A 24,665-nucleotide genomic window follows, 5' to 3' on the forward strand; every position below is an offset into this window, starting at 1 on the left:
ATGATGGGTCTTTATTCAACAGAAGAAGAACAACATTTCTTTTAAATAACAGCATAGGAGCTGCTGAAACACAGAGAAGGCACTGCTGGGATTTGAACCCAGGATCTCCTGTTTACTAGACATGTCTGTCAAAAAATCACAACAGTATACAGTGTCTTCTCTTAAGGGCCCCTGCTTACCAGTTGATGGGGTTTGACTTGATTCCTTTTAACATAAAAGCATTCCGTCGTCTCTTAATCTATAATCCTGGCTGGCGCTTTTGCAAAAGATAAGCAGAGCTTCTGTGTTTCACCAGACCTGTGCAGAAACAAACTGAAATCTGTGACTTGATCAACCTAACTTCTGATCAAATGTGTTAGACCATGGAAGCTGGAATGTGCTTTTGAAAAGTCATTGACACGCAGTTTGCCAATTGGGAACCACACAAGTGCTGTGCAAGAGTGGAGCGCAAACATGAATGAACAGTGACACTGGTGACATCCAGAGAACGTCCCCGGGTGGGCTCGAACCACCAGCCTCCCGGTTAACAGCCGAGCGCGCTGACCGATTGCGCCACAGAGACGCACACGCTGCCAACTTCTGTTCAGTTGAAGCCATACTAACGCATGCTATGCGTCCAGCATGCCCTTTGTTTTGGATGTGACTCGCACCTTCTGGTGTAACAATCGAGGCATTGCAAACCAGGACACCAGCTTTACTCTTTGATGAACGCAAAGTGTTTTTGGGTACAATCCAGGGGTCTTGTGCTCTCACGGAAATGGCTCTGTCCTTTTTCAACATGAGTTGAGACAAAATGTATTAAAATAGACAGACTGCATTGGTCACTCAATCAGAATTTCTCAGTTTGCCAATTTCAGACTGCGTGACAAAGAATCAAGTCAAACTCCATCGACAGGATGGACAGGGAACAACAAAGCAGGGAAGATAAGGGATAGGGAGGAGAGGGGAAAGATGCGACCGCCTTTGTTGAGAGCCAGAGAAGAAGCTCTCATCTCTGCAAGGTCAAGTACAGTATGCCAGAAGATTTTACCTTGTGAGTTGTCCTCATTCCATAAAGGCCTGGATAGCTCAGTTGGTAGAGCATCAGACTTTTAATCTGAGGGTCCAGGGTTCAAGTCCCTGTTCAGGCGGTGAAGGTAGGCCCCTTCCCTGAATAACTTGTTTAAGTAAACCTTTTCGACCAAGCACCTTTGCGATCTTCCAGTACTGTGGGTAAACGCCATTCTCAATAATTAAATTGAAGATACAGTGCGAGACAGGCACTTTGACCAGCTTAGCCACAGCGCCAGCTGTGCATCTGGCACCAACACAAAAAAACAGTTCGCCAATGGGGAAAAATGTTCATACAAGGGAGGGAGTCCAAAGTCCAACACGTGTGAATTGAGAGTCCCTGGGTGGGCTCGGTTATCAAACTCGCTCCCAAGGAAATGTTGGAACTTGGGAAAGCATTAAGAATGGCAAGAAGTAGGATTAAGAATCCTACTTCTTGCCAAAAGCCTACCCTATGGTAGAAGATAAGATATGCCTTTATTCGTCCCTCAGTGGGGAAATTTGCAAGGTCCCGCAAGTTCCGCAACAGCAGTGGGAGTACCTCAGTATGTTTACAGACCATGGACTCCTCCTAAATTTAGATACATAGCCTTATCCATGCCAAAACCACACAACAACCTTGACCAAATCCTGACTGACATAACTGACTTGGTACATAATCACCGTCTCAACGGAACTGAATTAGCCCAACTGTTGACATTGACCACAGGCTCCAAGTATGGTGCTTTTTGTACGGCCATTTAGCCAATTTGGCCAAAGGGGAATTCAGAACACCCTCGTGGCCCATTGCCATTTTTATGGTACCTGGCGACTTCAACCAGTGAACTCCACTGTACCGCTTATCCTCATCGACGGACTGTATTCCCCACCCTTTACCAGCATGGGGACATTCCAACCCAAGATGAGAACACACTGGACCAGGTACACAGCAACATGGTACGTGGCACAGACACAGCTTCACCCTACCCCCACTTTTAGCCCAGACTGAAAAAGCAGAGAACCCCCTTTGCAGCTGAAATTGCTCAGTTGGGAGAGCGTTGGATTGAATCTCTAAAGGTCCCTGGTTCAATCCCAGTTTTCAGCACAATTGCTGTTTACATCGTGAGTTGGCAAATAGTTTGTAAAGGGGTGACTTTGTTCTCTTGATTTCATCAACATCGATCACGACAACACAGCCAATGACATATTAAGACCAGACAAGTGCAGTTGGGAGGTGACATACAGAATCCTGATGCATATCATGTTACAATCAGACACAAACAGGATGTAGGACCCGACCTTGAGTTCGCGCAAATGTTCACAGCATTAGGTCTGCAAAGTGTTCAGCTGATGCACATTTACTGGAAAGGAAAATGGGCTTTTGTCACGGTAGCCATGCCGACACGAGCTAAAATGTTTCTCCCGCCAGGACAACACCCACATGAAATTCAAGCTTTGCTCGCAGACGAAAAAGAACCAGCTGGAATGAGCAATCTGCACCTCCAAGTCTGAGTTTATGGTTCTTGCCCAGAAAAGCATAGCTCACAGCCGTAATTGTATAGTGGTTCCTACTCTGTGTTGTGGCCGCAACAACCCCGGCCGATTCAGGGTCATGGCAGGTGTGTGTTGCTTTTGTAATTGTATTGTCTGAAAAGACAAGATTGTCTGTCCACTTGAAGTGTGGTGATGTAAGAGTACACTAGTTTTGACCACACCTGTTATTTTAGTAAACATTATTAGCATGCAATGAATCAAAGTATAAGGTACGATGTCGGAGATCAAGAACGCTTTTGTTGGCAAAAAAAAAGCCATAACATATCATTTCGACAATACGGGTATCAAACCCGCTAGTTCTTGCATGTAGAGCAAGAACTCTAGCCTTTGAGTTAAATCCCCCCGCTGCACAGGAAGGCTGCCACAATTTCTGCAACACCAAAACGCTAATTAAGATGTGTCATTTTGAGTCAACAAGACCATGTCCACGAAGGAGATGAGGTGACCGAGAGGTTAAGGTGATGGACTGCTAATCCATTGTGTTCTGCACGCATGGGTTGGAATCCCATCCTCATCGGACTATACTAATGCACCAGTTTTGACACCACCTGTGTTTTTAGGAAACATCATTAGAATGCAATTAATCCAAGCATCCGGTACGATGTGGGAGATTGAGAATGCTTTTTTGGCAAGAAAAAGGCATAATATACCATTTGGAGAATGCAGGCATCGATTCCACTTCATCTCACATGCGAAGTGAGCGCTCTACCATTTGTGGTCCTACAAGAATGGGATTTGTTTTTGTGTACTTCGAATGAAATGTTTCAAGTGTTGTTGCAGAATTTTCCACAGGAAAGAAATCTTTAAGATGTATCACCAAAAGAGCTGAACCGCCCAATGTGGGGCTCGAACCCACGACCCTGAGATTAAGAGTCTCATGCTCTCCCGACTGAGCTAACCGGGCATTTTTCTGCCACGATATCACTTTTTAATTTTTTTGAATTGATGTGGTCTTCTTGATGTTTGATCAATTCCACACCCAACCTAGTTTCTCAGGGAACAAAGGAGCGAGAGGTTCAGTCATAGCTGAGAACTTTGGAAGTGTCGTCATCTTAACCCTCCTGTTATGTTCATTTGCCAGGAACAGCCATGATGTTCCCGGGTCAGTTTGCATGTTTATTTATCTGAAAGATGTCCAACACCAAAAAAATCCCCACAAGCATTGTTAGTTATTCACGACTAACTCCATTACTAACTATTCTATCAATGTTTAGAGCAATGGTGTACCTTACCTCTCACAGGTAGTGTTTTTTTTTATTTTAATTAATTAATTGATTAATTAATTAAAATTAATTAATTAATTAATTAATTTTAATTAATTAATTAATTAATTAATTGAATGAATCAGAGGCATCATGACCAGTCTGCATCAAAACATTATCTGAAATCCTGTGGCAGGTTTCTGGCATTGATTCTTAATTCAGTTGCCATCCCTGATAGATGGTAATGGTAATGGTAATCATGCCCGCGTGGCAGGCGAGTCTCTTTGCTTGTCTGACGTCTGTGTCGCATCCTGATTGGCTGGCAGCAAATGTCAACAACACGCGCGCGGCCCCCGCTTGGCAAGTGAGAATTCTTCCACTGAACCACCAATGCCACGTGGGGACACACTGTAAGAGAAAAAAAATTCAACCGTCAAGTGGATGAGCCTCTGCAAAGTGGCGCTGAATGACAACACATCACAATGTCATACTCTTTGGATTCAAGCACCTTCTGCCGCAATGGGATCCACAACAATCACGTCAGCTGTGGATGCAACGTCAATTCGTTCTTGAAGGGCAAGTGACAAAAAGAAGTACATGGTTGACAAATCAGCTGCCAAAGTTTCACTGACCAAGCACCCAGGCACTGCTGGGATTTGAACCCAGGATCTCCTGTTTACTAGACAGGCACTTTGACCAGCTTAGCCACAGTGCCGGCAGTGCATCTGGCACCAACACAAAAACAGTTCGCCAATGGGGAAAAATGTTCATACAAGGGAGGGAGTCCAAAGTCCAACAAATGTGTGAATTGAGAGTCCCTGGGTGGGCTCGAACCACCAACCTCTCAGTTAACAGCCAAACGTGCTGACCAATTGCGCGACAGAGACTACAACAGCATGACTGCAGTCAGGTTTCACTAAGTGCTGTCCACCTTAACTCTCGGGTGGTCCGGTCTGTTACGTTTCAGGTGTCATTCTGAATACTGCCCTTTAGCAGGAGAAGAGCCTTTGTACTTTTTCAACATGAGCTCTAAAGAAAGGTACAAGCTAAGATATACTGCATTGGCCGGGAATCGGACCCGGGCCTCCCGCTTGGCAAGCGAGAATTCTACCACTGAACCACCAATGCCACATTGGGAAACACTGTCGGAGAACAAATTAAATTGTCGAGTGGATGTGCCGCTGCAAAGTGGCGCTGAATGACAAAACATCACAATCACAACACACGCACGGGATGCCAGGGGAGGCCGAGTACTAACAGAGCTGAGCGAGAGGGCATAAGAAAAAAAATGGTGACCTTGTGGTGGTTACCCGACAGCACCAAGGATATGGCGCACGTCTGATGCGTAATGCATGCCAGGTGATGTTCATCTAGCGAGCGGACATTCTTGTGGGGGACAAGCTCAACAGTAGGAATGTTGAGAGAACTGACCAGTCCGCTATCAATGAAGTTCTCGTCCGCCCCAGAGTCAATTAATGCTGTGGTAGGAGAAGCTTCCCCCGCCCAGGATATCGTACCTTCCACCTGAAGTCGGCCCGCCAAAGCGGATGACGCAGCCGGTGTGGTTGGAGCGGGCAGTGCCAGCAGCTGGCGAATATCCCTGGTGGAGGAAGAGCGTTGGCGTGCTGGGCGAACTGGACAGCGGGAAATTGTGTGTAGGACTCCCACAGTACAGGCACAGCCACAGGCGTGGACGGTGACTCCTCTCCGCTGACGAAAGGCGACTGGCTCCCAGTTGCATGGGGACGACACTCCCGACGTCATCAGACGGCGCTCCGCTGCTGGAGCAGGGAGGGAGGAGTGGTGCCGGAAGAGCCCCAGGAGGTGGGATTTGGAGCCGACGTGTGGGTCGGAGAGGCTCCGCCCTCCGCTGTGCGCTGCGCTCCCGCAGCCGGTTGTCGAGTCGAATGGATAGCGACAGAGAGCGGCTGGAATGACAAGGCGCTGCGGAGCGCATATCGGGCGAGCCTCAGCCAACAAGTGCAAGATGAGCTGGCCGCTCGGGATGAGACCCAGATGCTGAGGCTCGCCCGATACGCGTTTCGTAGCGCCTTGTCATTCCAGCAGCTCTCTGCCGCTATCCCGGTTAGCTCAGTTGGTCAGCGTGTGGTGCTCATAACGCCAAGGTCATGGGTTCGACCCCCCGTACTGGCCACTCTTCTTTATGTGCTCCAGGAACAACAAAAGGGCTACAACCCACTGGCCCCCACATCCAACATCACACCACCCACCCACCTGTGAAACACCCTCGACAAGGCCGCTGAAAGACCGAGGAGTGGTAAAGAAAACAGCATGTCAAAGCAGAGTGGCAACAAACCTCTCGGCCACCGAGACTGCAAGAAGCAGATCAATGGGGACAGTGGACCCCATTATCCTCTACCCAAAATTTAGACCTCCAGTGTAGAGAATGCGGGCCGTGAAAGGACAACACCCCGGCCCTCATAACCAACAGTACTCCACCACAAGGTAAACAGCATGGCGGCAACAAATGCCCAGCCAAAGCGTCACAGACAGGATTCCAACCGTTTGCGGGGAAACCCCATTGGATTTCGAGTCCAACGCCTTAACCTCTCGGCCACCGTGACTCCTTGGAAAAGACCAATGGGGGGCAGGTGACCCCATTGTCCTAGAACCAAATTTTTGCTGATGTCAAGGATCAGCTGGCAACATGTGCATGGGAGGAAGACACATGGTTTGTGTGAGGGGCTACACAAGTCTTTCCGCTTCTAGTTAAAAGCCAGGCACCTCACATTGTTTCCATAAAGTACCAAGGGATTGTCCTGTTGCCCTTGTATTTTGTGGGCAAAAAGGAGGCGTTTGCAAGTGGACCTCAGACCCTATCACTGGTCACCTGAACAGGGACTTGAATCCCGGACACTCAGATCAAAAGTCTAATGTTCAGGTGACTGGCTCAAACTTTGTCCTGTCTGACCACTCTTTTGTCCAGAAGATATTTGGCTAATGTGGTCTGTTTTATTAAACCTGCAAATGTCCAAATACACAAGGGTATTGTCTTTGTAGGGAGCATTGTAGTACATGTGACATGTATACTACATATGACATCAGAAATGATGGGTCTTTATTCAACAGAAGAAGAACAACATTTCTTTTAAATAACAGCATAGGAGCTGCTGAAACACAGAGAAGGCACTGCTGGGATTTGAACCCAGGATCTCCTGTTTACTAGACATGTCTGTCAAAAAATCACAACAGTATACAGTGTCTTCTCTTAAGGGCCCCTGCTTACCAGTTGATGGGGTTTGACTTGATTCCTTTTAACATAAAAGCATTCCGTCGTCTCTTAATCTATAATCCTGGCTGGCGCTTTTGCAAAAGATAAGCAGAGCTTCTGTGTTTCACCAGACCTGTGCAGAAACAAACTGAAATCTGTGACTTGATCAACCTAACTTCTGATCAAATGTGTTAGACCATGGAAGCTGGAATGTGCTTTTGAAAAGTCATTGACACGCAGTTTGCCAATTGGGAACCACACAAGTGCTGTGCAAGAGTGGAGCGCAAACATGAATGAACAGTGACACTGGTGACATCCAGAGAACGTCCCCGGGTGGGCTCGAACCACCAGCCTCCCGGTTAACAGCCGAGCGCGCTGACCGATTGCGCCACAGAGACGCACACGCTGCCAACTTCTGTTCAGTTGAAGCCATACTAACGCATGCTATGCGTCCAGCATGCCCTTTGTTTTGGATGTGACTCGCACCTTCTGGTGTAACAATCGAGGCATTGCAAACCAGGACACCAGCTTTACTCTTTGATGAACGCAAAGTGTTTTTGGGTACAATCCAGGGGTCTTGTGCTCTCACGGAAATGGCTCTGTCCTTTTTCAACATGAGTTGAGACGAAATGTATTAAAATAGACAGACTGCATTGGTCACTCAATCAGAATTTCTCAGTTTGCCAATTTCAGACTGCGTGACAAAGAATCAAGTCAAACTCCATCGACAGGATGGACAGGGAACAACAAAGCAGGGAAGATAAGGGATAGGGAGGAGAGGGGAAAGATGCGACCGCCTTTGTTGAGAGCCAGAGAAGAAGCTCTCATCTCTGCAAGGTCAAGTACAGTATGCCAGAAGATTTTACCTTGTGAGTTGTCCTCATTCCATAAAGTCTTGGATAGCTCAGTTGGTAGAGCATCAGACTTTTAATCTGAGGGTCCAGGGTTCAAGTCCCTGTTCAGGTGGTGAAGGTAGGCCCCTTCCCTGAATAACTTGTTTAAGTAAACCTTTTCGACCAAGCACCTTTGCGATCTTCCAGGACTGTGGGTAAACGCCATTCTCAATAATTAAATTGAAGATACAGTGCGAGACAGGCACTTTGACCAGCTTAGCCACAGCGCCAGCTGTGCATCTGGCACCAACACAAAAAAACAGTTCGCCAATGGGGAAAAATGTTCATACAAGGGAGGGAGTCCAAAGTCCAACACGTGTGAATTGAGAGTCCCTGGGTGGGCTCGGTTATCAAACTCGCTCCCAAGGAAATGTTGGAACTTGGGAAAGCATTAAGAATGGCAAGAAGTAGGATTAAGAATCCTACTTCTTGCCAAAAGCCTACCCTATGGTAGAAGATAAGATATGCCTTTATTCGTCCCTCAGTGGGGAAATTTGCAAGGTCCCGCAAGTTCCGCAACAGTAGTGGGAGTACCTCAGTATGTTTACAGACCATGGACTCCTCCTAAATTTAGATACATAGCCTTATCCATGCCAAAACCACACAACAACCTTGACCAAATCCTGACTGACATAACTGACTTGGTACATAATCACCGTCTCAACGGAACTGAATTAGCCCAACTGTTGACATTGACCACAGGCTCCAAGTATGGTGCTTTTTGTACGGCCATTTAGCCAATTTGGCCAAAGGGGAATTCAGAACACCCTCGTGGCCCATTGCCATTTTTATGGTACCTGGCGACTTCAACCAGTGAACTCCACTGTACCGCTTATCCTCATCGACGGACTGTATTCCCCACCCTTTACCAGCATGGGGACATTCCAACCCAAGATGAGAACACACTGGACCAGGTACACAGCAACATGGTACGTGGCACAGACACAGCTTCACCCTACCCCCACTTTTAGCCCAGACTGAAAAAGCAGAGAACCCCCTTTGCAGCTGAAATTGCTCAGTTGGGAGAGCGTTGGATTGAATCTCTAAAGGTCCCTGGTTCAATCCCAGTTTTCAGCACAATTGCTGTTTACATCGTGAGTTGGCAAATAGTTTGTAAAGGGGTGACTTTGTTCTCTTGATTTCATCAACATCGATCACGACAACACAGCCAATGACATATTAAGACCAGACAAGTGCAGTTGGGAGGTGACATACAGAATCCTGATGCATATCATGTTACAATCAGACACAAACAGGATGTAGGACCCGACCTTGAGTTCGCGCAAATGTTCACAGCATTAGGTCTGCAAAGTGTTCAGCTGATGCACATTTACTGGAAAGGAAAATGGGCTTTTGTCACGGTAGCCATGCCGACACGAGCTAAAATGTTTCTCCCGCCAGGACAACACCCACATGAAATTCAAGCTTTGCTCGCAGACGAAAAAGAACCAGCTGGAATGAGCAATCTGCACCTCCAAGTCTGAGTTTATGGTTCTTGCCCAGAAAAGCATAGCTCACAGCCGTAATTGTATAGTGGTTCCTACTCTGTGTTGTGGCCGCAACAACCCCGGCCGATTCAGGGTCATGGCAGGTGTGTGTTGCTTTTGTAATTGTATTGTCTGAAAAGACAAGATTGTCTGTCCACTTGAAGTGTGGTGATGTAAGAGTACACTAGTTTTGACCACACCTGTTATTTTAGTAAACATTATTAGCATGCAATGAATCAAAGTATAAGGTACGATGTCGGAGATCAAGAACGCTTTTGTTGGCAAAAAAAAAAGCCATAACATATCATTTCGACAATACGGGTATCAAACCCGCTAGTTCTTGCATGTAGAGCAAGAACTCTAGCCTTTGAGTTAAATCCCCCCGCTGCACAGGAAGGCTGCCACAATTTCTGCAACACCAAAACGCTAATTAAGATGTGTCATTTTGAGTCAACAAGACCATGTCCACGAAGGAGATGAGGTGACCGAGAGGTTAAGGTGATGGACTGCTAATCCATTGTGTTCTGCACGCATGGGTTCGAATCCCATCCTCATCGGACTATACTAATGCACCAGTTTTGACACCACCTGTGTTTTTAGGAAACATCATTAGAATGCAATTAATCCAAGCATCCGGTACGATGTGGGAGATTGAGAATGCTTTTTTGGCAAGAAAAAGGCATAATATACCATTTGGAGAATGCAGGCATCGATTCCACTTCATCTCACATGCGAAGTGAGCGCTCTACCATTTGTGGTCCTACAAGAATGGGATTTGTTTTTGTGTACTTCGAATGAAATGTTTTCCGCATGTTGCAGAATTTTCCACAGGAAAGAAATCTTTAAGATGTATCACCAAAAGCGCTGAACCGCCCAATGTGGGGCTCGAACCCACGACCCTGAGATTAAGAGTCTCATGCTCTCCCGACTGAGCTAACCGGGCATTTTTCTGCCACGATATCACTTTTTAATTTTTTTGAATTGATGTGGTCTTCTTGATGTTTGATCAATTCCACACCCAACCTAGTTTCTCAGGGAACAAAGGAGCGAGAGGTTCAGTCATAGCTGAGAACTTTGGAAGTGTCGTCATCTTAACCCTCCTGTTATGTTCATTTGCCAGGAACAGCCATGATTTTCCCGGGTCAGTTTGCATGTTTATTTATCTGAAAGATGTCCAACACCAAAAAAATCCCCACAAGCATTGTTAGTTATTCACGACTAACTCCATTACTAACTATTCTATCAATGTTTAGAGCAATGGTGTACCTTACCTCTCACAGGTAGTGGTTTAATTAATTTTAATTAATTAATTAATTAATTAATTGAATGAATCAGAGGCATCATGACCAGTCTGCATCAAAACATTATCTGAAATCCTGTGGCAGGTTTCTGGCATTGATTCTTAATTCAGTTGCCATCCCTGATAGATGGTAATGGTAATGGTAATCATGCCCGCGTGGCAGGCGAGTCTCTTTGCTTGTCTGACGTCTGTGTCGCATCCTGATTGGCTGGCAGCAAATGTCAACAACACGCGCGCGGCCCCCGCTTGGCAAGTGAGAATTCTTCCACTGAACCACCAATGCCACGTGGGGACACACTGTAAGAGAAAAAAAATTCAACCGTCAAGTGGATGAGCCTCTGCAAAGTGGCGCTGAATGACAACACATCACAATGTCATACTCTTTGGATTCAAGCACCTTCTGCCGCAATGGGATCCACAACAATCACGTCAGCTGTGGATGCAACGTCAATTCGTTCTTGAAGGGCAAGTGACAAAAAGAAGTACATGGTTGACAAATCAGCTGCCAAAGTTTCACTGACCAAGCACCCAGGCACTGCTGGGATTTGAACCCAGGATCTCCTGTTTACTAGACAGGCACTTTGACCAGCTTAGCCACAGTGCCGGCAGTGCATCTGGCACCAACACAAAAACAGTTCGCCAATGGGGAAAAATGTTCATACAAGGGAGGGAGTCCAAAGTCCAACAAATGTGTGAATTGAGAGTCCCTGGGTGGGCTCGAACCACCAACCTCTCAGTTAACAGCCAAACGTGCTGACCAATTGCGCGACAGAGACTACAACAGCATGACTGCAGTCAGGTTTCACTAAGTGCTGTCCACCTTAACTCTCGGGTGGTCCGGTCTGTTACGTTTCAGGTGTCATTCTGAATACTGCCCTTTAGCAGGAGAAGAGCCTTTGTACTTTTTCAACATGAGCTCTAAAGAAAGGTACAAGCTAAGATATACTGCATTGGCCGGGAATCGGACCCGGGCCTCCCGCTTGGCAAGCGAGAATTCTACCACTGAACCACCAATGCCACATGGGGAAACACTGTCGGAGAACAAATTAAATTGTCGAGTGGATGTGCCGCTGCAAAGTGGCGCTGAATGACAAAACATCACAATCACAACACACGCACGGGATGCCAGGGGAGGCCGAGTACTAACAGAGCTGAGCGAGAGGGCATAAGAAAAAAAATGGTGACCTTGTGGTGGTTACCCGACAGCACCAAGGATATGGCGCACGTCTGATGCGTAATGCATGCCAGGTGATGTTCATCTAGCGAGCGGACATTCTTGTGGGGGACAAGCTCAACAGTAGGAATGTTGAGAGAACTGACCAGTCCGCTATCAATGAAGTTCTCGTCCGCCCCAGAGTCAATTAATGCTGTGGTAGGAGAAGCTTCCCCCGCCCAGGATATCGTACCTTCCACCTGAAGTCGGCCCGCCAAAGCGGATGACGCAGCCGGTGTGGTTGGAGCGGGCAGTGCCAGCAGCTGGCGAATATCCCTGGTGGAGGAAGAGCGTTGGCGTGCTGGGCGAACTGGACAGCGGGAAATTGTGTGTAGGATTCCCACAGTACAGGCACAGCCACAGGCGTGGACGGTGACTCCTCTCCGCTGACGAAAGGCGACTGGCTCCCAGTTGCATGGGGACGACACTCCCGACGTCATCAGACGGCGCTCCGCTGCTGGAGCAGGGAGGGAGGAGTGGTGCCGGAAGAGCCCCAGGAGGTGGGATTTGGAGCCGACGTGTGGGTCGGAGAGGCTCCGCCCTCCGCTGTGCGCTGCGCTCCCGCAGCCGGTTGTCGAGTCGAATGGATAGCGACAGAGAGCGGCTGGAATGACAAGGCGCTGCGGAGCGCATATCGGGCGAGCCTCAGCCAACAAGTGCAAGATGAACTGGCCGCTCGGGATGAGACCCAGATGCTGAGGCTCGCCCGATACGCGTTTCGTAGCGCCTTGTCATTCCAGCAGCTCTCTGCCGCTATCCCGGTTAGCTCAGTTGGTCAGCGTGTGGTGCTCATAACGCCAAGGTCATGGGTTCGACCCCCCGTACTGGCCACTCTTCTTTATGTGCTCCAGGAACAACAAAAGGGCTACAACCCACTGGCCCCCACATCCAACATCACACCACCCACCCACCTGTGAAACACCCTCGACAAGGCCGCTGAAAGACCGAGGAGTGGTAAAGAAAACAGCATGTCAAAGCAGAGTGGCAACAAACCTCTCGGCCACCGAGACTGCAAGAAGCAGATCAATGGGGACAGTGGACCCCATTATCCTCTACCCAAAATTTAGACCTCCAGTGTAGAGAATGCGGGCCGTGAAAGGACAACACCCCGGCCCTCATAACCAACAGTACTCCACCACAAGGTAAACAGCATGGCGGCAACAAATGCCCAGCCAAAGCGTCACAGACAGGATTCCAACCGTTTGCGGGGAAACCCCATTGGATTTCGAGTCCAACGCCTTAACCTCTCGGCCACCGTGACTCCTTGGAAAAGACCAATGGGGGGCAGGTGACCCCATTGTCCTAGAACCAAATTTTTGCTGATGTCAAGGATCAGCTGGCAACATGTGCATGGGAGGAAGACACATGGTTTGTGTGAGGGGCTACACAAGTCTTTCCGCTTCTAGTTAAAAGCCAGGCACCTCACATTGTTTCCATAAAGTACCAAGGGATTGTCCTGTTGCCCTTGTATTTTGTGGGCAAAAAGGAGGCGTTTGCAAGTGGACCTCAGACCCTATCACTGGTCACCTGAACAGGGACTTGAATCCCGGACACTCAGATCAAAAGTCTAATGTTCAGGTGACTGGCTCAAACTTTGTCCTGTCTGACCACTCTTTTGTCCAGAAGATATTTGGCTAATGTGGTCTGTTTTATTAAACCTGCAAATGTCCAAATACACAAGGGTATTGTCTTTGTAGGGAGCATTGTAGTACATGCGACATGTATACTACATATGACATCAGAAATGATGGGTCTTTATTCAACAGAAGAAGAACAACATTTCTTTTAAATAACAGCATAGGAGCTGCTGAAACACAGAGAAGGCACTGCTGGGATTTGAACCTAGGATCTCCTGTTTACTAGACATGTCTGTCAAAAAATCACAACAGTATACAGTGTCTTCTCTTAAGGGCCCCTGCTTACCAGTTGATGGGGTTTGACTTGATTCCTTTTAACATAAAAGCATTCCGTCGTCTCTTAATCTATAATCCTGGCTGGCGCTTTTGCAAAAGATAAGCAGAGCTTCTGTGTTTCACCAGACCTGTGCAGAAACAAACTGAAATCTGTGACTTGATCAACCTAACTTCTGATCAAATGTGTTAGACCATGGAAGCTGGAATGTGCTTTTGAAAAGTCATTGACACGCAGTTTGCCAATTGGGAACCACACAAGTGCTGTGCAAGAGTGGAGCGCAAACATGAATGAACAGTGACACTGGTGACATCCAGAGAACGTCCCCGGGTGGGCTCGAACCACCAGCCTCCCGGTTAACAGCCGAGCGCGCTGACCGATTGCGCCACAGAGACGCACACGCTGCCAACTTCTGTTCAGTTGAAGCCATACTAACGCATGCTATGCGTCCAGCATGCCCTTTGTTTTGGATGTGACTCGCACCTTCTGGTGTAACAATCGAGGCATTGCAAACCAGGACACCAGCTTTACTCTTTGATGAACGCAAAGTGTTTTTGGGTACAATCCAGGGGTCTTGTGCTCTCACGGAAATGGCTCTGTCCTTTTTCAACATGAGTTGAGACGAAATGTATTAAAATAGACAGACTGCATTGGTCACTCAATCAGAATTTCTCAGTTTGCCAATTTCAGACTGCGTGACAAAGAATCAAGTCAAACTCCATCGACAGGATGGACAGGGAACAACAAAGCAGGGAAGATAAGGGATAGGGAGGAGAGGGGAAAGATGCGACCGCCTTTGTTGAGAGCCAGAGAAGAAGCTCTCATCTCTGCAAGGTCAAGTACAGTATGCCAGAAGATTTTACCTTGTGAGTTGTCCTCATTCCATAAAGTCTTGGATAGCTCAGTTGGTAGAGCATCATACTTTTAATCTGAGGGTCCAGGGTTCAAGTCCCTGTTCAGGCGGTGAAGGTAGGCCCCTTCCCTGAATAACTTGTTTAAGTAAACCTTTTCGACCAAGCACCTTTGCGATCTTCCAGGACTGTGGGTAAACGCCATTCTCAATAATTAAATTGAAGATACAGTGCGAGACAGGCACTTTGACCAGCTTAGCCACAGCGCCAGCTGTGCATCTGGCACCAACACAAAAAAACAGTTCGCCAATGGGGAAAAATGTTCATACAAGGGAGGGAGTCCAAAGTCCAACACGTGTGAATTGAGAGTCCCTGGGTGGGCTCGGTTATCAAACTCGCTCCCAAGGAAATGTTGGAACTTGGGAAAGCATTAAGAATGGCAAGAAGTAGGATTAAGAATCCTACTTCTTGCCAAAAGCCTACCCTATGGTAGAAGATAAGATATGCCTTTATTCGTCCCTCAGTGGGGAAATTTGCAAGGTCCCGCAAGTTCCGCAACAGTAGTGGGAGTACCTCAGTATGTTTACAGACCATGGACTCCTCCTAAATTTAGATACATAGCCTTATCCATGCCAAAACCACACAACAACCTTGACCAAATCCTGACTGACATAACTGACTTGGTACATAATCACCGTCTCAACGGAACTGAATTAGCCCAACTGTTGACATTGACCACAGGCTCCAAGTATGGTGCTTTTTGTACGGCCATTTAGCCAATTTGGCCAAAGGGGAATTCAGAACACCCTCGTGGCCCATTGCCATTTTTATGGTACCTGGCGACTTCAACCAGTGAACTCCACTGTACCGCTTATCCTCATCGACGGACTGTATTCCCCACCCTTTACCAGCATGGGGACATTCCAACCCAAGATGAGAACACACTGGACCAGGTACACAGCAACATGGTACGTGGCACAGACACAGCTTCACCCTACCCCCACTTTTAGCCCAGACTGAAAAAGCAGAGAACCCCCTTTGCAGCTGAAATTGCTCAGTTGGGAGAGCGTTGGATTGAATCTCTAAAGGTCCCTGGTTCAATCCCAGTTTTCAGCACAATTGCTGTTTACATCGTGAGTTGGCAAATAGTTTGTAAAGGGGTGACTTTGTTCTCTTGATTTCATCAACATCGATCACGACAACACAGCCAATGACATATTAAGACCAGACAAGTGCAGTTGGGAGGTGACATACAGAATCCTGATGCATATCATGTTACAATCAGACACAAACAGGATGTAGGACCCGACCTTGAGTTCGCGCAAATGTTCACAGCATTAGGTCTGCAAAGTGTTCAGCTGATGCACATTTACTGGAAAGGAAAATGGGCTTTTGTCACGGTAGCCATGCCGACACGAGCTAAAATGTTTCTCCCGCCAGGACAACACCCACATGAAATTCAAGCTTTGCTCGCAGACGAAAAAGAACCAGCTGGAATGAGCAATCTGCACCTCCAAGTCTGAGTTTATGGTTCTTGCCCAGAAAAGCATAGCTCACAGCCGTAATTGTATAGTGGTTCCTACTCTGTGTTGTGGCCGCAACAACCCCGGCCGATTCAGGGTCATGGCAGGTGTGTGTTGCTTTTGTAATTGTATTGTCTGAAAAGACAAGATTGTCTGTCCACTTGAAGTGTGGTGATGTAAGAGTACACTAGTTTTGACCACACCTGTTATTTTAGTAAACATTATTAGCATGCAATGAATCAAAGTATAAGGTACGATGTCGGAGATCAAGAACGCTTTTGTTGGCAAAAAAAAAGCCATAACATATCATTTCGACAATACGGGTATCAAACCCGCTAGTTCTTGCATGTAGAGCAAGAACTCTAGCCTTTGAGTTAAATCCCCCCGCTGCACAGGAAGGCTGCCACAATTTCTGCAACACCAAAACGCTAATTAAGATGTGTCATTTTGAGTCAACAAGACCATGTCCACGAAGGAGATGAGGTGACCGAGAGGTTAAGGTGATGGACTGCTAATCCATTGTGTTCTGCACGCATGGGTTGGAATCCCATCCTCATCGGACTATACTAATGCACCAGTTTTGACACCACCTGTGTTTTTAGGAAACATCATTAGAATGCAATTAATCCAAGCATCCGGTACGATGTGGGAGATTGAGAATGCTTTTTTGGCAAGAAAAAGGCATAATATACCATTTGGAGAATGCAGGCATCGATTCCACTTCATCTCACATGCGAAGTGAGCGCTCTACCATTTGTGGTCCTACAAGAATGGGATTTGTTTTTGTGTACTTCGAATGAAATGTTTTCCGCATGTTGCAGAATTTTCCACAGGAAAGAAATCTTTAAGATGTATCACCAAAAGCGCTGAACCGCCCAATGTGGGGCTCGAACCCACGACCCTGAGATTAAGAGTCTCATGCTCTCCCGACTGAGCTAACCGGGCATTTTTCTGCCACGATATCACTTTTTAATTTTTTTGAATTGATGTGGTCTTCTTGATGTTTGATCAATTCCACACCCAACCTAGTTTCTCAGGGAACAAAGGAGCGAGAGGTTCAGTCATAGCTGAGAACTTTGGAAGTGTCGTCATCTTAACCCTCCTGTTATGTTCATTTGCCAGGAACAGCCATGATTTTCCCGGGTCAGTTTGCATGTTTATTTATCTGAAAGATGTCCAACACCAAAAAAATCCCCACAAGCATTGTTAGTTATTCACGACTAACTCCATTACTAACTATTCTATCAATGTTTAGAGCAATGGTGTACCTTACCTCTCACAGGTAGTGGTTTAATTAATTTTAATTAATTAATTAATTAATTAATTGAATGAATCAGAGGCATCATGACCAGTCTGCATCAAAACATTATCTGAAATCCTGTGGCAGGTTTCTGGCATTGATTCTTAATTCAGTTGCCATCCCTGATAGATGGTAATGGTAATGGTAATCATGCCCGCGTGGCAGGCGAGTCTCTTTGCTTGTCTGACGTCTGTGTCGCATCCTGATTGGCTGGCAGCAAATGTCAACAACACGCGCGCGGCCCCCGCTTGGCAAGTGAGAATTCTTCCACTGAACCACCAATGCCACGTGGGGACACACTGTAAGAGAAAAAAAATTCAACCGTCAAGTGGATGAGCCTCTGCAAAGTGGCGCTGAATGACAACACATCACAATGTCATACTCTTTGGATTCAAGCACCTTCTGCCGCAATGGGATCCACAACAATCACGTCAGCTGTGGATGCAACGTCAATTCGTTCTTGAAGGGCAAGTGACAAAAAGAAGTACATGGTTGACAAATCAGCTGCCAAAGTTTCACTGACCAAGCACCCAGGCACTGCTGGGATTTGAACCCAGGATCTCCTGTTTACTAGACAGGCACTTTGACCAGCTTAGCCACAGTGCCGGCAGTGCATCTGGCACCAACACAAAAACAGTTCGCCAATGGGGAAAAATGTTCATACAAGGGAGGGAGTCCAAAGTCCAACAAATGTGTGAATTGAGAGTCCCTGGGTGGGCTCGAACCACCAACCTCTCAGTTAACAGCCAAACGTGCTGACCAATTGCGCGACAGAGACTACAACAGCATGACTGCAGTCAGGTTTCACTAAGTGCTGTCCACCTTAACTCTCGGGTGGTCCGGTCTGTTACGTTTCAGGTGTCATTCTGAATACTGCCCTTTAGCAGGAGAAGAGCCTTTGTACTTTTTCAACATGAGCTCTAAAGAAAGGTACAAGCTAAGATATACTGCATTGGCCGGGAATCGGACCCGGGCCTCCCGCTTGGCAAGCGAGAATTCTACCACTGAACCACCAATGCCACATTGGGAAACACTGTCGGAGAACAAATTAAATTGTCGAGTGGATGTGCCGCTGCAAAGTGGCGCTGAATGACAAAACATCACAATCACAACACACGCACGGGATGCCAGGGGAGGCCGAGTACTAACAGAGCTGAGCGAGAGGGCATAAGAAAAAAAATGGTGACCTTGTGGTGGTTACCCGACAGCACCAAGGATATGGCGCACGTCTGATGCGTAATGCATGCCAGGTGATGTTCATCTAGCGAGCGGACATTCTTGTGGGGGACAAGCTCAACAGTAGGAATGTTGAGAGAACTGACCAGTCCGCTATCAATGAAGTTCTCGTCCGCCCCAGAGTCAATTAATGCTGTGGTAGGAGAAGCTTCCCCCGCCCAGGATATCGTACCTTCCACCTGAAGTCGGCCCGCCAAAGCGGATGACGCAGCCGGTGTGGTTGGAGCGGGCAGTGCCAGCAGCTGGCGAATATCCCTGGTGGAGGAAGAGCGTTGGCGTGCTGGGCGAACTGGACAGCGGGAAATTGTGTGTAGGACTCCCACAGTACAGGCACAGCCACAGGCGTGGACGGTGACTCCTCTCCGCTGACGAAAGGCGACTGGCTCCCAGTTGCATGGGGACGACACTCCCGACGTCATCAGACGGCGCTCCGCTGCTGGAGCAGGGAGGGAGGAGTGGTGCCGGAAGAGCCCCAGGAGGTGGGATTTGGAGCCGACGTGTGGGTCGGAGAGGCTCCGCCCTCCGCTGTGCGCTGCGCTCCCGCAGCCGGTTGTCGAGTCGAATGGATAGCGACAGAGAGCGGCTGGAATGACAAGGCGCTGCGGAGCGCATATCGGGCGAGCCTCAGCCAACAAGTGCAAGATGAGCTGGCCGCTCGGGATGAGACCCAGATGCTGAGGCTCGCCCGATACGCGTTTCGTAGCGCCTTGTCATTCCAGCAGCTCTCTGCCGCTATCCCGGTTAGCTCAGTTGGTCAGCGTGTGGTGCTCATAACGCCAAGGTCATGGGTTCGACCCCCCGTACTGGCCACTCTTCTTTATGTGCTCCAGGAACAACAAAAGGGCTACAACCCACTGGCCCCCACATCCAACATCACACCACCCACCCACCTGTGAAACACCCTCGACAAGGCCGCTGAAAGACCGAGGAGTGGTAAAGAAAACAGCATGTCAAAGCAGAGTGGCAACAAACCTCTCGGCCACCGAGACTGCAAGAAGCAGATCAATGGGGACAGTGGACCCCATTATCCTCTACCCAAAATTTAGACCTCCAGTGTAGAGAATGCGGGCCGTGAAAGGACAACACCCCGGCCCTCATAACCAACAGTACTCCACCACAAGGTAAACAGCATGGCGGCAACAAATGCCCAGCCAAAGCGTCACAGACAGGATTCCAACCGTTTGCGGGGAAACCCCATTGGATTTCGAGTCCAACGCCTTAACCTCTCGGCCACCGTGACTCCTTGGAAAAGACCAATGGGGGGCAGGTGACCCCATTGTCCTAGAACCAAATTTTTGCTGATGTCAAGGATCAGCTGGCAACATGTGCATGGGAGGAAGACACATGGTTTGTGTGAGGGGCTACACAAGTCTTTCCGCTTCTAGTTAAAAGCCAGGCACCTCACATTGTTTCCATAAAGTACCAAGGGATTGTCCTGTTGCCCTTGTATTTTGTGGGCAAAAAGGAGGCGTTTGCAAGTGGACCTCAGACCCTATCACTGGTCACCTGAACAGGGACTTGAATCCCGGACACTCAGATCAAAAGTCTAATGTTCAGGTGACTGGCTCAAACTTTGTCCTGTCTGACCACTCTTTTGTCCAGAAGATATTTGGCTAATGTGGTCTGTTTTATTAAACCTGCAAATGTCCAAATACACAAGGGTATTGTCTTTGTAGGGAGCATTGTAGTACATGTGACATGTATACTACATATGACATCAGAAATGATGGGTCTTTATTCAACAGAAGAAGAACAACATTTCTTTTAAATAACAGCATAGGAGCTGCTGAAACACAGAGAAGGCACTGCTGGGATTTGAACCCAGGATCTCCTGTTTACTAGACATGTCTGTCAAAAAATCACAACAGTATACAGTGTCTTCTCTTAAGGGCCCCTGCTTACCAGTTGATGGGGTTTGACTTGATTCCTTTTAACATAAAAGCATTCCGTCGTCTCTTAATCTATAATCCTGGCTGGCGCTTTTGCAAAAGATAAGCAGAGCTTCTGTGTTTCACCAGACCTGTGCAGAAACAAACTGAAATCTGTGACTTGATCAACCTAACTTCTGATCAAATGTGTTAGACCATGGAAGCTGGAATGTGCTTTTGAAAAGTCATTGACACGCAGTTTGCCAATTGGGAACCACACAAGTGCTGTGCAAGAGTGGAGCGCAAACATGAATGAACAGTGACACTGGTGACATCCAGAGAACGTCCCCGGGTGGGCTCGAACCACCAGCCTCCCGGTTAACAGCCGAGCGCGCTGACCGATTGCGCCACAGAGACGCACACGCTGCCAACTTCTGTTCAGTTGAAGCCATACTAACGCATGCTATGCGTCCAGCATGCCCTTTGTTTTGGATGTGACTCGCACCTTCTGGTGTAACAATCGAGGCATTGCAAACCAGGACACCAGCTTTACTCTTTGATGAACGCAAAGTGTTTTTGGGTACAATCCAGGGGTCTTGTGCTCTCACGGAAATGGCTCTGTCCTTTTTCAACATGAGTTGAGACGAAATGTATTAAAATAGACAGACTGCATTGGTCACTCAATCAGAATTTCTCAGTTTGCCAATTTCAGACTGCGTGACAAAGAATCAAGTCAAACTCCATCGACAGGATGGACAGGGAACAACAAAGCAGGGAAGATAAGGGATAGGGAGGAGAGGGGAAAGATGCGACCGCCTTTGTTGAGAGCCAGAGAAGAAGCTCTCATCTCTGCAAGGTCAAGTACAGTATGCCAGAAGATTTTACCTTGTGAGTTGTCCTCATTCCATAAAGTCTTGGATAGCTCAGTTGGTAGAGCATCAGACTTTTAATCTGAGGGTCCAGGGTTCAAGTCCCTGTTCAGGCGGTGAAGGTAGGCCCCTTCCCTGAATAACTTGTTTAAGTAAACCTTTTCGACCAAGCACCTTTGCGATCTTCCAGGACTGTGGGTAAACGCCATTCTCAATAATTAAATTGAAGATACAGTGCGAGACAGGCACTTTGACCAGCTTAGCCACAGCACCAGCTGTGCATCTGGCACCAACACAAAAAAACAGTTCGCCAATGGGGAAAAATGTTCATACAAGGGAGGGAGTCCAAAGTCCAACACGTGTGAATTGAGAGTCCCTGGGTGGGCTCGGTTATCAAACTCGCTCCCAAGGAAATGTTGGAACTTGGGAAAGCATTAAGAATGGCAAGAAGTAGGATTAAGAATCCTACTTCTTGCCAAAAGCCTACCCTATGGTAGAAGATAAGATATGCCTTTATTCGTCCCTCAGTGGGGAAATTTGCAAGGTCCCGCAAGTTCCGCAACAGCAGTGGGAGTACCTCAGTATGTTTACAGACCATGGACTCCTCCTAAATTTAGATACATAGCCTTATCCATGCCAAAACCACACAACAACCTTGACCAAATCCTGACTGACATAACTGACTTGGTACATAATCACCGTCTCAACGGAACTGAATTAGCCCAACTGTTGACATTGACCACAGGCTCCAAGTATGGTGCTTTTTGTACGGCCATTTAGCCAATTTGGCCAAAGGGGAATTCAGAACACCCTCGTGGCCCATTGCCATTTTTATGGTACCTGGCGACTTCAACCAGTGAACTCCACTGTACCGCTTATCCTCATCGACGGACTGTATTCCCCACCCTTTACCAGCATGGGGACATTCCAACCCAAGATGAAAACACACTGGACCAGGTACACAGCAACATGGTACGTGGCACAGACACAGCTTCACCCTACCCCCACTTTTAGCCCAGACTGAAAAAGCAGAGAACCCCCTTTGCAGCTGAAATTGCTCAGTTGGGAGAGCGTTGGATTGAATCTCTAAAGGTCCCTGGTTCAATCCCAGTTTTCAGCACAATTGCTGTTTACATCGTGAGTTGGCAAATAGTTTGTAAAGGGGTGACTTTGTTCTCTTGATTTCATCAACATCGATCACGACAACACAGCCAATGACATATTAAGACCAGACAAGTGCAGTTGGGAGGTGACATACAGAATCCTGATGCATATCATGTTACAATCAGACACAAACAGGATGTAGGACCCGACCTTGAGTTCGCGCAAATGTTCACAGCATTAGGTCTGCAAAGTGTTCAGCTGATGCACATTTACTGGAAAGGAAAATGGGCTTTTGTCACGGTAGCCATGCCGACACAAGCTAAAATGTTTCTCCCGCCAGGACAACACCCACATGAAATTCAAGCTTTGCTCGCAGACGGAAAAGAACCAGCTGGAATGAGCAATCTGCACCTCCAAGTCTGAGTTTATGGTTCTTGCCCAGAAAAGCATAGCTCACAGCCGTAATTGTATAGTGGTTCCTACTCTGTGTTGTGGCCGCAACAACCCCGGCCGATTCAGGGTCATGGCAGGTGTGTGTTGCTTTTGTAATTGTATTGTCTGAAAAGACAAGACTGTCTGTCCACTTGAAGTGTGGTGATGTAAGAGTACACTAGTTTTGACCACACCTGTTATTTTAGTAAACATTATTAGCATGCAATGAATCAAAGTATAAGGTACGATGTCGGAGATCAAGAACGCTTTTGTTGGCAAAAAAAAAAGCCATAACATATCATTTCGACAATACGGGTATCAAACCCGCTATTTCTTGCATGTAGAGCAAGAACTCTAGCCTTTGAGTTAAATCCCCCCGCTGCACAGGAAGGCTGCCACAATTTCTGCAACACCAAAACGCTAATTAAGATGTGTCATTTTGAGTCAACAAGACCATGTCCACGAAGGAGATGAGGTGACCGAGAGGTTAAGGTGATGGACTGCTAATCCATTGTGTTCTGCACGCATGGGTTCGAATCCCATCCTCATCGGACTATACTAATGCACCAGTTTTGACACCACCTGTGTTTTTAGGAAACATCATTAGAATGCAATTAATCCAAGCATCCGGTAAGATGTGGGAGATTGAGAATGCTTTTTTGGCAATAAAAAGGCATAATATACCATTTGGAGAATGCAGGCATCGATTCCACTTCATCTCACATGCGAAGTGAGCGCCATTTGTGGTCCTACAAGAATGGGATTTGTTTTTGTGTACTTCGAATGAAATGTTTTCCGCATGTTGCAGAATTTTCCACAGGAAAGAAATCTTTAAGATGTATCACCAAAAGAGCTAAACCGCCCAATGTGGGGCTCGAACCCACAACCCTGAGATTAAGAGTCTCATGCTCTCCCGACTGAGCTAACCGGGCATTTTTCTGCCACGATATCACTTTTTAATTTTTTTGAATTGATGTGGTCTTCTTGATGTTTGATCAATTCCACACCCAACCTAGTTTCTCAGGGAACAAAGGAGCGAGAGGTTCAGTCATAGCTGAGAACTTTGGAAGTATCGTCATCTTAACCCTCCTGTTATGTTCATTTGCCAGGAACAGCCATGATGTTCCCGGGTCAGTTTGCATGTTTATTTATCTGAAAGATGTCCAACACCAAAAAAATCCCCACAAGCATTGTTAGTTATTCACGACTAACTCCATTACTAACTATTCTATCAATGTTTAGAGCAATGGTGTACCTTACCTCTCACAGGTAGTGGTTTAATTAATTTTAATTAATTAATTAATTAATGAATTGAATGAATCAGAGGCATCATGACCAGTCTGCATCAAAACATTATCTGAAATCCTGTGGCAGGTTTCTGGCATTGATTCTTAATTCAGTTGCCATCCCCGATAGATGGTAATGGTAATGGTAATCATGCCCGCGTGGCAGGCGAGTCTCTTTGCTTGTCTGACGTCTGTGTCGCATCCTGATTGGCTGGCAGCAAATGTCAACAACACGCGCGCGGCCCCCGCTTGGCAAGTGAGAATTCTACCACTGAACCACCAATGCCACGTGGGGACACACTGTAAGAGAAAAAAAATTCAACCGTCAAGTGGATGAGCCTCTGCAAAGTGGCGCTGAATGACAACACATCACAA

General features: G+C 47.2%; 22 non-coding genes across 22 annotated transcripts; 5 read left to right on the top strand and 17 right to left on the bottom strand.

The window, feature by feature from the left end:
- Positions 1-488: 488 nt before the first annotated feature.
- trnan-guu (transfer RNA asparagine (anticodon GUU)) lies at positions 489-562 on the bottom strand. The gene has a single exon. It is a non-coding gene; the product is annotated as a tRNA-Asn (tRNA).
- A 495-nt stretch (positions 563-1,057) lies between these two features.
- On the top strand, positions 1,058-1,130 carry trnak-uuu (transfer RNA lysine (anticodon UUU)). The gene has a single exon. It is a non-coding gene; the product is annotated as a tRNA-Lys (tRNA).
- Positions 1,131-3,018: 1,888 nt separating this feature from the next.
- On the top strand, positions 3,019-3,100 carry trnas-gcu (transfer RNA serine (anticodon GCU)). The gene has a single exon. It is a non-coding gene; the product is annotated as a tRNA-Ser (tRNA).
- Positions 3,101-3,414: 314 nt separating this feature from the next.
- On the bottom strand, positions 3,415-3,487 carry trnak-cuu (transfer RNA lysine (anticodon CUU)). Its single transcript has one exon. It is a non-coding gene; the product is annotated as a tRNA-Lys (tRNA).
- Positions 3,488-4,426: 939 nt separating this feature from the next.
- trnat-agu (transfer RNA threonine (anticodon AGU)) lies at positions 4,427-4,500 on the bottom strand. The gene has a single exon. It is a non-coding gene; the product is annotated as a tRNA-Thr (tRNA).
- A 342-nt stretch (positions 4,501-4,842) lies between these two features.
- Positions 4,843-4,913, bottom strand: trnag-gcc (transfer RNA glycine (anticodon GCC)). Its single transcript has one exon. It is a non-coding gene; the product is annotated as a tRNA-Gly (tRNA).
- A 1,374-nt stretch (positions 4,914-6,287) lies between these two features.
- On the bottom strand, positions 6,288-6,370 carry trnas-cga (transfer RNA serine (anticodon CGA)). Its single transcript has one exon. It is a non-coding gene; the product is annotated as a tRNA-Ser (tRNA).
- A 971-nt stretch (positions 6,371-7,341) lies between these two features.
- On the bottom strand, positions 7,342-7,415 carry trnan-guu (transfer RNA asparagine (anticodon GUU)). Its single transcript has one exon. It is a non-coding gene; the product is annotated as a tRNA-Asn (tRNA).
- A 2,457-nt stretch (positions 7,416-9,872) lies between these two features.
- trnas-gcu (transfer RNA serine (anticodon GCU)) lies at positions 9,873-9,954 on the top strand. Its single transcript has one exon. It is a non-coding gene; the product is annotated as a tRNA-Ser (tRNA).
- Positions 9,955-10,267: 313 nt separating this feature from the next.
- Positions 10,268-10,340, bottom strand: trnak-cuu (transfer RNA lysine (anticodon CUU)). The gene has a single exon. It is a non-coding gene; the product is annotated as a tRNA-Lys (tRNA).
- Positions 10,341-11,227: 887 nt separating this feature from the next.
- trnat-agu (transfer RNA threonine (anticodon AGU)) lies at positions 11,228-11,301 on the bottom strand. Its single transcript has one exon. It is a non-coding gene; the product is annotated as a tRNA-Thr (tRNA).
- Positions 11,302-11,643: 342 nt separating this feature from the next.
- Positions 11,644-11,714, bottom strand: trnag-gcc (transfer RNA glycine (anticodon GCC)). Its single transcript has one exon. It is a non-coding gene; the product is annotated as a tRNA-Gly (tRNA).
- Positions 11,715-13,088: 1,374 nt separating this feature from the next.
- On the bottom strand, positions 13,089-13,171 carry trnas-cga (transfer RNA serine (anticodon CGA)). Its single transcript has one exon. It is a non-coding gene; the product is annotated as a tRNA-Ser (tRNA).
- Positions 13,172-14,142: 971 nt separating this feature from the next.
- trnan-guu (transfer RNA asparagine (anticodon GUU)) lies at positions 14,143-14,216 on the bottom strand. The gene has a single exon. It is a non-coding gene; the product is annotated as a tRNA-Asn (tRNA).
- A 2,456-nt stretch (positions 14,217-16,672) lies between these two features.
- Positions 16,673-16,754, top strand: trnas-gcu (transfer RNA serine (anticodon GCU)). Its single transcript has one exon. It is a non-coding gene; the product is annotated as a tRNA-Ser (tRNA).
- A 313-nt stretch (positions 16,755-17,067) lies between these two features.
- On the bottom strand, positions 17,068-17,140 carry trnak-cuu (transfer RNA lysine (anticodon CUU)). Its single transcript has one exon. It is a non-coding gene; the product is annotated as a tRNA-Lys (tRNA).
- An 887-nt stretch (positions 17,141-18,027) lies between these two features.
- Positions 18,028-18,101, bottom strand: trnat-agu (transfer RNA threonine (anticodon AGU)). The gene has a single exon. It is a non-coding gene; the product is annotated as a tRNA-Thr (tRNA).
- A 342-nt stretch (positions 18,102-18,443) lies between these two features.
- trnag-gcc (transfer RNA glycine (anticodon GCC)) lies at positions 18,444-18,514 on the bottom strand. Its single transcript has one exon. It is a non-coding gene; the product is annotated as a tRNA-Gly (tRNA).
- A 1,374-nt stretch (positions 18,515-19,888) lies between these two features.
- On the bottom strand, positions 19,889-19,971 carry trnas-cga (transfer RNA serine (anticodon CGA)). Its single transcript has one exon. It is a non-coding gene; the product is annotated as a tRNA-Ser (tRNA).
- Positions 19,972-20,942: 971 nt separating this feature from the next.
- On the bottom strand, positions 20,943-21,016 carry trnan-guu (transfer RNA asparagine (anticodon GUU)). The gene has a single exon. It is a non-coding gene; the product is annotated as a tRNA-Asn (tRNA).
- Positions 21,017-23,473: 2,457 nt separating this feature from the next.
- On the top strand, positions 23,474-23,555 carry trnas-gcu (transfer RNA serine (anticodon GCU)). The gene has a single exon. It is a non-coding gene; the product is annotated as a tRNA-Ser (tRNA).
- A 308-nt stretch (positions 23,556-23,863) lies between these two features.
- trnak-cuu (transfer RNA lysine (anticodon CUU)) lies at positions 23,864-23,936 on the bottom strand. The gene has a single exon. It is a non-coding gene; the product is annotated as a tRNA-Lys (tRNA).
- Positions 23,937-24,665: the final 729 nt, after the last annotated feature.

This window comes from Doryrhamphus excisus, chromosome 2, assembly GCF_030265055.1.
Source record: "Doryrhamphus excisus isolate RoL2022-K1 chromosome 2, RoL_Dexc_1.0, whole genome shotgun sequence".
Taxonomy (NCBI): domain Eukaryota; kingdom Metazoa; phylum Chordata; class Actinopteri; order Syngnathiformes; family Syngnathidae; genus Doryrhamphus; species Doryrhamphus excisus.